This window comes from Vidua macroura, chromosome 1 (assembly GCF_024509145.1).
Source record: "Vidua macroura isolate BioBank_ID:100142 chromosome 1, ASM2450914v1, whole genome shotgun sequence".
In the NCBI taxonomy this organism is placed as follows: Eukaryota; Metazoa; Chordata; class Aves; order Passeriformes; family Viduidae; genus Vidua; species Vidua macroura.
In genome coordinates, this window is record NC_071571.1 from 131991918 (window position 1) to 132005547 (window position 13630).

The 13630-nt window shown below is 43.1% G+C and overlaps 1 protein-coding gene across 2 annotated transcripts in view; it reads left to right on the forward strand.

The window, feature by feature from the left end:
* Positions 1-12971: 12971 nt before the first annotated feature.
* Positions 12972-13630, forward strand: part of MATN2 (matrilin 2) — a 61335-nt gene continuing 60676 nt past the window's right edge. Inside the window, exon 1 of one of the 2 annotated variants that reach the window (XM_053991498.1) lies at positions 12972-13034. The gene's annotated coding sequence lies outside the window, so the exon portion shown is untranslated. The remainder of the gene's footprint in view (positions 13035-13630) is intronic. The other variant, XM_053991489.1, reaches the window with a different exon arrangement.

Below are 13630 nucleotides of genomic sequence, written 5' to 3' on the forward strand. Positions count from 1 at the left end.
AGGTGTGCATGGCTGGACGTGCGGGCTCAGGTCCCTTTTGCCTCGCTGTCTCTGTACCACTGCAGACTTCCATCTTTCTGGGTGCCATGGATAGCAGCTGAGGTCAGCCACAGGGGCTCAGAGAAATGGACAGAAGGCAAAATTTTGATTGTTGAGGCCCACATATTGCAATTAACTAAGTTCTTCCTACTGAAATTCTCTTGGAAACTCCATTTGACTCTCCAAAATGTTTTGGAACCAGAAAATCAGAACTCTTTCAGACAGTAACTGAAAAGCAAGAATTTGCCTTATACATAGGTGACATATTTTCTTAATTTTCTTCAGAACTATGTGGCAGCTTATGATTACCATCCAGCCTGGATAATGTTTACTGTGAAAAAAATTTGATATACGATATCATCAGAGGCAGGACTCAATGAAGTTATATACTGATGGTAAAATACATACTGAATTAATCCACAGACAGCACTCACCTACTTCATCAAGATGAAAAATTGTCCTGGGATTGCTACTCTGCCAAGTATATTCACAGGCTTTACTTCTGCTGTAACTTTGAACATGTGAGCAGGAAAACTGCATTTTCAGCATTTCCCTTTGTAATTTAAGCCATGCCATGCTGAAATTCAACTCTCCTTCAGAATCCAAGACAATGTTTTCTTACTCAGTTCTGGGACAAAATTGACATCACACACACAAGAAGCCCAACTTAGATCTTACAACATGATCCAGAAAGCATGCAAATTGCTAGCACTGAATCAGTCCTTGCACAATGAAGAATATTCTAAATGTAATAATGTCTTTGGATTCATATGTGTGTCTGGATCTTAAATGAAATAACAAGGTTCTTCATGAATCTTATGTAACGTCTGTGTTGTGCTCAAAATAAGCACCCAAATATCATCCGAACTACAACTCTGGCAGAATTTAGGCAATATGGCTCTTGACCTAGTGGTATTCATACAGAATTATATAAATCAAAGAATAAAAAAAGAAACTTATATCAACATTTAAAATGTGGTGTTTAGATGCCCAGCAGCCAAAGGGTAATCAGTCCATTCAGATCCCTGGGGGCTTTTGTGGCAATATTTGCAGTAGAAATACCTGCCTGATCTGTCATTGCTGTGGCTCCTGGCTTGAGATTTCCTCTGATTTCCTCTTCAGTGATGATATTACTTCTTTGAAAAGTAAAGAGACTGTCTTGTAGCACGTATCAACAGGAGTGTGGTACTTAAACTCATAAGTACATCTTTAAAAGAAAAAGTTAAAAAAAAAAGTATAACTAATGAATGCTGCCTGGCTCTGCATGCCTCAGATGAAATATGCTTTGTTAAAAGCCCACTATGATAATTTATTAATCTACATTATATATGTATTATATTCATCATAGGTATTAATATACAGAATATATATGTACATATATATGCATATAAACAAAAGCTTCGGTGTTGATTACTAGAAGCATCTTTTCTTTTGGCTATGGTACAGCTGTGAATGCTGAGCCACAGTTAAGTCTGACTCATGAACCATCTTGAAGAGATGATAAGAGGCTCCAAACCCTGCACTGAATTTAGATTTAAAAGAGATTACTCACAATCTTCAAATTAAGTATATTTTCAGGGGTTTTGGTGGTTTCTCAAAAGAAATCATAACCTTAAAAAAATATTTGGTTCCTAAAAGTTTGGTCCTGCAATACCTATATTTGTGGAAATCATCCCAATAACTTTGTCCTTCATGAATTTCATAATGAAATGTAAATGTTAATCCCTTTGTTACCAATCCTATTCTAGCATCCAGAAGACAAGGAGTCTGGGTTTTGCTGTCAGGGCTGTGCAGAGGACCTTGGGAGCCACAGAGGGTTGGCAGGTCTGTCCAGCTCTCTGTGAGACCTTGTGCTGGTCACCCTGTGCTTGCTCTCAGGCACTCTTCCAGGACAGATGCTCCAAGCCTCTGTGCAAACAGCAGTTAGCAGCAGCCATGCCATACCTGCACCTCAGACTGTCCTGCAAAAAACACTAAGAGCCAGCTCTGCTTTTTGTGAGGTGTACATTTCTGCTGGTTTCTGCTGGTTGTGATGTAAGAGCACACAGGGGAACTTAGGCAGCCAAACAGCTGCAGGAAGCTTGTGCATGAGCTGGGCACGAGCCTGCTCAACCTTCTACAAACTGGTGTCTTTCTCCATACCAGATCCCTCTGCGGGGAGGAGGTGAATGCCCAGCTCCACAGGTTGGAGAAAGCGTGGTCTGCAATGTAGAACTGCAGGCATGAAGGAAGCAGTGAAACTGAGCAATTTGAAGGTTGGGTAACCATTGAATATGCTCTCTAGGCATCACTTTTGGAATTAAAATACAAGATCTTTTTGAGTCTCTAATATACAAAAAGATAAAGAATCACCACAAACTGGTTATTTTCTGCATTAATTTATGGATTGCCTTACAATAGCAGTTCTTTATTAGTAAAAAAAAAAATGCAATGGAGAAAAAAAGTCCCTTATAAAATGTTATAAAATATGAAGGATGGAGATGTAGACAAACCAGCCTGTTTCTAGTCTGATTTTTCTGTCTGCAGGTTTCTATCATTAAGTGCTATTACATTTCTGTTGGCTCCACTGAAGACACCTTTTATTGAAGTTTCGTTCTTTATATACTTATATAGTGTCCTTAAGTCACCTTCTAAATCTGAGTTATTAAAGGCATTGCATTTCCTGAGTTTTTCACTGGATGGCATATTTTCTAGTTCTCTAATGGTTCTTTCAGTTCTTGCTATCCCATTCCAAGGTTTTTTAAACAGTCTGCTTGAATTATTCACAGCTTTAAGGTGTAGCCAAAATACAATATGTTTTCTTTAATGTTGTGGATAAAGAATTTAAAGCACTACAGAGTCAAAGATTTATCCTTGCAGAGTTTCTCTTGAAACACACTCATGTAATAAGTATTCTTTGCTCACATACAGCTGAGATTTATCATCTGTTTTGCAATCTATTTCATATGTGCAAAGCTATTGCTGCAGCATTATAGCTCCCTAGTCAAAATATTGTGTTATGTGAGTGCCTAAGAAATGTCCAAGTGTATAATGTTTACGCTCAACCCCATATTGATCCTTTCATAGCCCATTAAAAATAAAGAAAAAAGGGATATTTTGACAAAATCTGTTTCTCTAAGCAATCCTGTGTTATATTACCAGTTTTGTGAGTAATGCACTGAATGACAGTATTATGGAAAAATTTAGGTAAGAAGTGACCAAAAAAATACCCAAGGATGGTATCCAGCATCTCTAAGTTATAGTCTCATATGATGAATCTTCTCTTTTACCTGAAGTCAAGAAACTTTACCTTAGGAACTCTTCAAAATATGATTTTTTTAGTATAGTCACTAGTGGTGGTGGTGGCATTTGCCAATATATGGCTCCACACCAATCACTGTGTTTTAAAAGACTGAAGAGGAAGAAAACTTTGAAAAAGAAGTTTTAGTGATAGGATGAATGATGAAAGGCTTCTTGAAAATACTACTAGATAGTAGAAGATATGATATTGTAGGTATAGAATAGCTTCATTTAATGTGTACCTGGTGATGTTGGGGAAAAAAAAAATCAAGTCTCCCTGCCCCTAAATATCTGGAAAATTCATTCAAATGTAAGATGATATTTCACAGAAAAATGCATAAAAGCAAAACTGCAGTAAAAAAAAAAAAAAAAGGTATGAGATGCTACAGAACATCTGTAGTAATCTTGATATCTTGGTATGCTTTGTAGCTAAGTTAAACCTGGTTAGGTAATGAAAGGATACTTCTAATACTGCCACTGCATCCAACCCAAAGGAAAAGTTTCACTCACAGTCAGATAAAATTTTTTGCTTCAAAAGATGGAAAAATCAATCATCTACTTTGATATCTACAATAAGTACAATTAGGAATGCTAGTTGGAAACAAAAAAAAAAAATAAAGAACTAGAAGAGAGACAAAAAAACATAGTATAAAATCACAGAATTACTGAATCATTAAGATTGGAAGAGACCCTCAAGATCATGTATTAGAGAGGATTAATCCATGGGCAAACAGATGTAGGTCCATATATAAACTGAACACAAAGGTGACCATCAACCATCAGTGGGGCTGTGGCCACTTAAAATGATAATGAAATCCTTGACCACATCAGGAGAAGTGGAGAGGGCTTGCATGGTGTATCGTGATTAGTTTTGCCACACACTCTCTCAGGAGTCACATACACAGCAAGAACTTGCTGAGTGAAACAAGAGTGAAAGCTGAAAATTATTGCTGTCACTAAATGCCCTGGGCAAGCCTTGGAGAACAAAATGAGATCTTTAGGTTTAAAGACAATGTTGATATTAAGAAACAAATACAAAATGGCCATACTTTAAGACTGGAAATTAGTAGGAAGTGTCTAACTACCGTGAAGCTCTGAAACAGTCCTCTAACAGCAGGAGGAAAATGAATTCACTGCTGTTTTACTTAAAGTACCTGCTTATAATGTAAAATCTACTTTCTGAAATGTATTTTTTATATTAAGTGGTTGCCTGTGATAACTAAGAAGCAGCCTACATCACTTCTTTCAGACTGAGAGTAATCCTCCCAGGCATTTTGAGAAGACAGTAAAGGACTCAAATCTCAAGTATCTAGTTAGCAATCTTCATGAAGCTTAATAATTGCCTGATTTTTTTTTTTCTGGCCAGATTTTTGATTTTTTGCATATTAAAGCATGGCTTGATATAAGCCTCCAGCTTTTTCGTACTTTACATCTTCCAATCTTCCTCTACCCATTGTATCAAATGTAGACAGACTGAACAAAGGCTCTCCCAAATCAAAAAGAAGTCATACGATGGGAGTGGAGGACAGGAGCTCATTATTTGAGAAAGGACAAGTGACAAAGAGACTGAAGCTTTGAGTGGGGATTACACAGTACTTCTGGTGTGGTATAAATAAATACCAATGTCAAATAAAGTAAAATAAAAGTCCCTGTCTTCTATGATATCTCTTATGAAACAAAGAGATGCTTTGTGTTGACTTGCTGCCATCATCCTTTCCTCCAATCTCCCACTGGGACACCTTCCATGTGTTCAACCTGCCAACAGCAGCAGGCTGCATGGCCTCTGGGAAGAGCACTAGTGATGGGCTCTCTTATGTATAAATTTGAGCTAAAGCCACCAGAGTTACTCTGGGCTCTCACATGATTTTGTCGCAACATTTTCTCCTCCTGACTTTTGTCTTCTTCTGGCAACTCAGCTGATGCCTCAAGCCACAGCACAGGGAAATGGAAGTATGGTTTCTGTATTTTCAGAGAGCAGAGAATTAATTAGCACCGTGACTGGGGCCTCATCCTATGCTACCTTACAAGGATGAAACAGAATGGGTGAATTGTTCTGCACTTGGCCCTGCTGGGTTTGCTATAATGTCTATCAGCACTCAGTTGCCTTTTTATTTTTTCCCTTTTCTCTGGTTACAGAAAAGGTTCAGGAGCCAGTGCTCAGAATTAAAGATAAAGTGAATCCAACCACTTTCAGTTTTAGATTTGCTTGTTATCTGTATGCTTCCTTTTAGAGATTAGATTTTGCACACCCACATCACAGGCAATTAATTGTTCCTTACAAAACTTACATAAAGTAGCTCTGTGGATTGCCAGAGTTACTCATTATTCCAGCAACTCTGAGGGGTAAAAGTCTCCTCTGTCAGACTCCTCTGGCACCTGATGTACTGCAATTGGCATGGCTTGGCGATTTATGTCTTTCCTGTTGGACAGTGACAGTGAGTCCGGCTCACCTCTGCCATTTAAATGGCTTTCACTGGGATTTGTTTGATTGTTTGTTTGCCAGGAAACAGAAATCACAATTGCTTGGGAACAAAGCAGCAATTTTATTTTTTCTTCTTCATACATAATACCGTAAGTGTTGATATAAACCCCACACTTAGTTTTTCCACCTGGACTACTGACCGCGCCGCTGCTGTGTCAGCTAAGAAACGACGGTCCCCTGCTACTTGGCCAACTTATTTCACGCTTCCCTCAGCGTTTTCCCCGACGGAGACTCCCACCGGTTCGCCGCGGTGGCAGACACCGCATGAATCACCAGGGACTGTTTGCCTTGGCCCGCGGGTCCTGCACCCGGAGAATGGGATTTCCATTCCTCGACGTTTCCCTTGGTCGGCTTCCCTGGAAGGCTGCGGCCCGGGGAGAACGGCGCTGGCCAGGGAAGGATGCGCTGAGCCGCTAGACAGAAACCATACCGCTTTTCTCTAGCAGGAACCCACGGCCCCCTCCGGGAGAGCCCCATCGGCCGGAGTAGGCGCTGCTCCTGGGGCTGCGGGAGCTCCCCTCTCCGCCCGCCACAGCGCAGGGACAGCTCTGCCAGGGAGGAGCCAGCAGCGGGGCCGAGGTGCGCGGGGCGGCGGGGCCGGGCCGGGGCCGCCGCGGCCGGGAGCCCAGAGGGGCCGGGAGCCCCTGTCCCTGACGGGACTGGCGGGAGGGAGCGGGTCCCGCGTCCCTCGGGACCAGGCGGGAACGCCTGGGACAGACAGCCCGTATCCCGCAAGAGCCGTCGATTCCCTCTCTTTCCTCCCGGCGGGCGTGAGGGGGAGGGAGAACAGCCCGGGTCCCACACACGGGGCAGGCGGGAAGGAGTGGGACGGCAGGTCGTACCCCTTACGGGGGCAGGAGTGAAGAACCCAGGCGGCTGAGGAGAGAGGAACGCGGCTCTCCGCGGCACGTCCCGCGGCCTCCCGGCGCCGCGCCGGCTCTGGAGGTCTGGGCAGGGCAGCCGGTGTCTCCACAGCGGGACTCCCCGCTTTCCCTCCCATCAGTGCTGAGCCGGGCTCCTGCCGCCGGGGACGGGGCTGGCGGGAGGCGGCTGCTCCCGGGGGGCGGGCGGGGGAGCGCCGTCCGGGGCCGCGCCGAGGGGAGGAGGCTCCGCGCTCGCTCCCGGCCGCCGCCGCTGCCGCGCCGAGCGGAGCGGCCCCGCCAGCCCCTCAGGTAAGCCCGGCTCTGCCGCCTGCCGTGCCCCGCCTCGTCTCGCCTCTCCCGCCCGCCAGGCGGGTCCGCGGCGCTCCGCCCGGAGACACCGCACCCCGCCGCGTCCCGCGCCGCCCGGCGGGGCTCGGCATCGCTGCCATCCCGAGTCTCTGCACTGCCGGCGGCCACCCCCGCCCCAGGGCCCCGGCTCGGCGGAGGGACGGCCCTGCCTCGGGGGCCCCTTCGGGTGGGGGCGGCCGGGAAGGCCCCGCGGGCGGCGGGGGCTGCAGCGCGGGCGGCGCGGGCCCGGCGGGGAGCGGGAGGCCGAGGCGAGGGGCCGCGGCGGCGTCTGGGGCTGGGTTGGATGTTCGCTTGCTGGGTCCCGCTGGAGTGGTTTGCTGCTCGTGGTGCAGCCAGCAGAAGGGTTTCCCTTTCCTTTGGACTGCGTGGGTCTGAGCAAACTCTTCATTTATCCTCCTGCCCGAGCATGCCGCAGTAACTCATTTAATAGTTCATCTGCTGTAAGGAAGCCCCCCCAGTGTATTGTAAGATCAGTGTAGCATCGGAACCGAACTTTGCTTAGAAACGTGTTCGAGAGTAGCCTGCAGGTGTCTTTACCAGCTTGTAGCTGCAGCTTCTCTCTGTGCCAGGTTGCAGCCCACAGGTAGCTCTGCACTGCAGGTGTTACCTGGAGCGTGCAGGGTAGGGGCTACCCGGGCTTCCTGAGAGCCCCGCCTTTGCTGGAGGTGGAAGGAGTGAGGGACTGTTTGCTGAATGTAATATACTTCCTCTGGAAACCCTGCTGAGATGGTGCTCATTAATCTGGCAAAATTTATCATGTCATCTCTAATGACCATGTATTCCTGTTTCAGAGACAGTTCTTTCTGTGTCAAACTGGCCTATATCACTGCTAAACTGTAGAATATTGTTGACTGAGAGAGAAGAATGCAACCTGCTGATTTATGTAATACTTCCTAAGCACTTGGGTTTGCTTGTTGGGACCATTGTTCTAAGGGTGAGTGATCCTGACTGAGGTGTGAAACAGTGACATGTTGTGTTACATATTATAGCTGTGCTTCTGTCAGATAGCTGACTACTTCAGAAGAAATTATCAAACTGTATTCCATCAAAAATTCTCCTTAAATCAAGAGCTAAATAAAATACACATATGGCTTTTCCATTAAATCCTACAAAATCTACAAAATAGTTTTGGAGTATTACACTTTTCATGTAGATGTCTCAGCTTTAAGCATGAGATTTTCTAAACTTTTTCTCATATAATGTATATCCCTGTGATAGTCATCAAATTAAATTTGATTTCTTTTATATCTTCAGAAAATGCAGCACTCAGTTACACAAAGCTGCTGTTAAGATCCTTAATCCTGCACTCAATATTCACACCTAATTACTTTATGTGAGTCTCTCCATTGACTTCACTGGGATTTCTCGCGAACAAGGGAATGCACATTCTACTGCTTATGAGCTGGGATTCAGGGACCCAGCTGTGATGGTAAAAGATGTTTTAGTCAGTCCATGCAAACTACAGAAAGGCTAATCAGATCTAAATACTCTGTCATGTATAAACCATCTCCATAGGAAGGTAAAACAGTAAGCACTGTTTAATTGTATTGTGGGTATCATTAACAAGCTCTTTTTATACAGTGTACTCATTGTTAGTGTTTTCATTTTGAGCAAAGAGTATTTGGAATGGAGTGGGTTTAATCCCCAAATTATTGGTTTACAGTGGTGCTGGTACTAGGATCAGTGTGATTTTGCAAATAAATTTCAGAACTGTTGTAGCCTTTTTCCCCCCAAACCTTTCTCTTTGCAGTTAAGTCTGTTGTGGTTTGTGACTACTTCAGAGACAAAACTAAGCAGCCTATATGTGTATAATATGTCATATAATATATGCTTTCGTTTAAATACCTACTCTGCATGGTAAAAGTGAATTTTCTCAGTTTTCCCATGCTACTTTTCTGGGTATGTTGTGGAAACTCTGATGTCTAGATGAGATTCAGTACCAGAAAGCACAAATGAGTCTTTCTCAAAAGAACAAGATAATGAAAAGGTCTGTTGTCCAAGTGGCAACTGAAGAAAAGCATGGCATGGAGATTGATGCTGTCATAAAATAAGAATTCCCACTGCTAGAGCTTGCTGTCTGACCACTGGAAACTATGCAGAGTAAACCATACTATGGGTGTACTGCTCTATAGCACCACCATTAACTTTTATGTGGTGAGAACTTACTGAAATGGTCCTCGTCTTCACCTCTGAGCAGGGGGTCGGGCCTGATGGCTTACAGAGGTCCTTTCTGACCTAAAACATTATATGATTTGGAAGTTATTCATTTTACAACAGTGATATCAGGAAGTCTGTATGTCATTCAGATGGATGGCATTAAATTAAGCAACAGATCCCTAGTCTTCTTCATTTCATTAGAGCTGTAGAAAATCAAATTATATGTGTAGTACATATACTCTAAGCCCATTAAATAATAAAGTCTGTTGCGTGGAAGTCCCACTATGATATTTACATCTGACAACGAAATTGAATGCTGATCTCTGCTCTTTCTGATATGCTGTAAATTTCGGGGTTTGAACTCATCAATTCATGTATATGCTTATCTGGCCTTTGTGCTTGGATAGGCAAGTTGTCCTTTCCCCATCCCCTCTTTGGACAGCTTCTAGAATGTGGTTGTCCTCCTGTATCCTGTAGCACCTTTGGTTATGCTCTGCACATGGGTATTGTGTACAGGGTTGGGTTTGTGGGCATATTTGGCTGATTACCAAATGTCATTCACCTCCCCTTCTAGGAACTGCTCTGTAATGCATTTTGGGTCTTCCCTGTACTTTTTCAAAATCAAAGTTAATTTACTCCACTGTCACATTCGATTTTATTAGTCCAAGTTTCAACTCTGCTGTGGGATTTTTTAGCAGCAGCTGGAATAAATAGGTACTTGGAGATTCAGCTGCAGCCCAATTCCTACGCAAGGCAGGGGCATCTCTCAGTACAGAAAGCACTGGAATATCCTTTTAGTTGCCAAGGTAGGGATATATGCTGGATGAGGAGAACTGTATGGAAGCATAGGAGACAAAGGTGGAAGACTTTGTGAGTCTGTGGTTGTCATCCTGTCCCCACTGCTATGCAGACATGTCTGGAACAGACATTGCTATCACAAGCTGGGATTGTGCCCTACTGCAGACACAAAACAACAACCTGTGGCTGTAAAGCTTCATGGACCCATGCAAAGAATTTGTCCCAGTCTTCCCACACTGGAGTACACAAGTTCTGGTCCTAAATCCACTGCAGATTCCGGTTACTCATGCTGTCTGGACACTCATTATTTCAGATTGATACAAGACTAATGCTGCCAAGTCAACAGTTCCTTTTGTTATTGTGGTGGCTTGCTGCACTACTGTGAAAGCTGTTTGTAATTGGGTTGGCTGTCTCAGAATACACCAGAATTGCTAATTGACTTTCAGATAATGAGTTTCCCAGATTTATCTCATATTACTGACAGCACAAATGGCCCAAGGTAGCCTCTTAAAAGGAACTAAAAAATGTTTTAGCAAGTACTGCTCCGATGCTTTGCAGGACATGGCACAGTTGTGAGTTCATGGGCATCCAGGTTCATGGGCACCTAGTGCCTAGCATGAGGGTTGAGCAGCATGTGAGGAATTTAAAAACTTACAGCATCTGCATCCTCGTTTCTTCTTGGTGATTTAACTCTATTGGTGAAATGCAGTTAATAGTTATGATTTAGAATAGGTGTCTACCTGTCCTGTGCTGCTAAGCCCAGTGAAGCCTTCCTTATGCAGCAAGGAGTTACAGAAAATCCAGTCCATCACTAGGTGAAACAGAGTGACAGTAGAGTGCTCCTTTGTAATGATGAAGACAAGATGGTGCTTCTTGCTGATGTGCTAAATATCAACCTCCCACTTGTGGCCACCTGCCCCACACAACACCTGCATGGCTAGGGACATAATATATATGATTTATAATGCTGTTTTGTGATGTTGGACTCTGTGGGCCTCTATAGCTCTTTTTTAGAACTGGAAAATGCCTGTGTCAGCAACTGGTCCAGAAAGACAGAGGAAATTACTAACACTCTGTGTCCTGATGCCCATGCTACACAGTGATTTTAACGAGTAGTGAACTAGTAATGCATGTGCTGGCTTGTGGATAGTGAAGTACTTTGGAATATATTGTAACTGATAGTTAAAAGGGCTTTACAGTGCCTGCAGCCCTTTTTTTTTGTTTTTAATTTCTCAGATGGTGGGATTGAGAATGAGGTATTTTGTGGCATTCATGTAATAAGACCTCATTTATTTTTCCAAGTAACTCACCATGTTTGCTAAATTGGGGAAACAGACTGATTTTATTGACTCACATAGATTGCTTGCAGTTCATTTACCTTCAGTGAAAGTTTTTTATTTGATCACAGTTTCCTGTTATCTTAAAAATGGGGAGATAATAAAGAATGCTGAAAGAACTTCAGAATGGTTCTCTTCTATGCACTTTTGTTCTTTATAACTTAACAACACAGAAGTTAGGTCTTTTGGAAGCTTAATGAGAGTAAATGGCTGTCTCTTTTAACTATGAAACAAGAAAAGCCAAAGGCAACCTCTGTAGTGCTAATAACTGTTGCCTCTGGTGCTTTTTTGTCTTCTCTTTCCCTCCCATCTATGATGAGAAATTATACAGGGTTCAAGAGAGGGGACACTATTTGCAGGTGTTGATGTTCCATGTAACTATTGAGTATTTTCCCCTTCTTTGTATTGTGGCAGTTTTGTTGGTAGCTGGAGAAGGTAGAGATGCAGGGATTTGTGAAGTTTATGTTTCTGATTTAGCCTTGGAAGGAAACTTGCACTACAAGACAAGGAGGGAGACCATACAGAGGAGCAGAAGCTACGACCTGAAACATATTACTACCCTTGTTTTCCAATTTGTTTTTCAGCGTGATCTGCTCAGCAAAGACAGGTACATTTTAAGGTACTTGAGTGAAAAAAAAAAGGTGGTCTTCCATGCCAGTGGAGGGGTTTTCTGCTTCTCTGTAAAATAAATTTTCCTGAAGGGTGGTAAGAGATGGAAGGACACCAACTTTGGCATAAACTACAGAGCATCTCTTTTCCCTTGATATTATTTAAGAGTTATCACAGTGAAGAGGACAAATATTAATAACCTGCAACAGGCAGTGGAGAAGCTCACTGATTTATTACCACTGACACTGAATTTTCAGTAGTGTCTCTGCCCAAAACAGCCATCAAATATCAAAAGATATTTGAAAACATAGAAAACATAGAAACATATTCGAAAACATAGAAACAGGCTTATATTGTTTCTGCTGTCCAACAAAGGAAATAGGTATTTTACAGATGAAATCTCAATTTTATTTTTTAGTAGTCCTACACCGTGGTTCATGAAAGTCCATAACAGTCAGAAAAATTACTCTGATGCATGAGTATATGGCTAAGCTACCACAGGTAAAATTGATAAGAACACACCATTCCAATATTCAGCTCTTCACTAGCAGCCAGTTAGGGAATGAGGGAAGCCTTAAAAGAATAGAGAGCCTGTCTGCTTATTTGCCATCTTCTGGGAGAATCTCCTTTAATGCCAAACTTCTTCTAGACAGCTGCAGATACAGCCAGCAGCCCTCACCAGATTGTACCTCTGTGAGTAGCAGTTGTCTCTTCTCTGTTAGCAGCTTCTTCACATGTCCAGCACAGCACTGTGCTGCACTGAGTGCTCCGAGGCTGCCGTGAAAGCCCTACTCTTCTTCCTCTCACTGTGGGAGCAGTGAAAGCTGGTGAATCTGGTGCTCAACCTGGTAGAGCCCCATGGACTGCCAAATGCCAAATCTCCTCTTGCTGGTGGTTTTTTGTCGGGTTGTTTTGTTTTTTGGTTTGGTTTGGTTTGGTTTTTTTTGTTTTGGTTTGGTTTGGTTTTTTTTTTTTTTTTTTTTTTAGCTGTTCAGGATGTTTGTCTTGCAGTGACTTGGTCTCGGGTCTGCCCAGGGGAGTTGGTTCCCAGTGGTGTAGTGCTGACAGCTGGAATCAAAGTGCCCAAAATATATTCACCAGGTAACCATAAAAATATGACTTTGTAAGTTTGATACTTTAGGAATGTGTTCTCAGCTGGTAGACCAAGGGTTAACCAACAGTGGGAAGATACAGAGGGCTGTGGCAGAAGGGCTTAGCCTGCTGGAAAAATGAGGTGTTACATACCAAATGTGGTGCAGTAAACACCATCCAGCTTCTAGAGTGAAGACAGGAGACCTTGCAGAAGGCCCAGAAGATAAACAGAGAACCATGGGAGGACTGTATGTGGACAAAATATCTTTATTAGAGAGAAAATATTTATTCAGAATTTTGCTTTCTGACAGTCAATAGCTCATGGTGGGAAAGAAAATAAATTGTCTTTCAGAACTGAAGCATTTAGTTGCCTTCTGTTACATATCTGCTCATTAGGTTTAGGACCCTGTTAAAATTGTTTTCAAGTCTTAGTTACTTCACCAAGAATTACTGTTAAAATTTGCAGTGCTTCAGAAATTCCACTCAGGTTCAGTTAAAACAGTTCTTTGCTATGAAAGTGGGTGGCTCTGTCCATCTCTTGCACACCTAGGGGAGCTCTTTACTAAGTTTCATTGTATCACCCACTCCAAGACTGAATCCAGCTG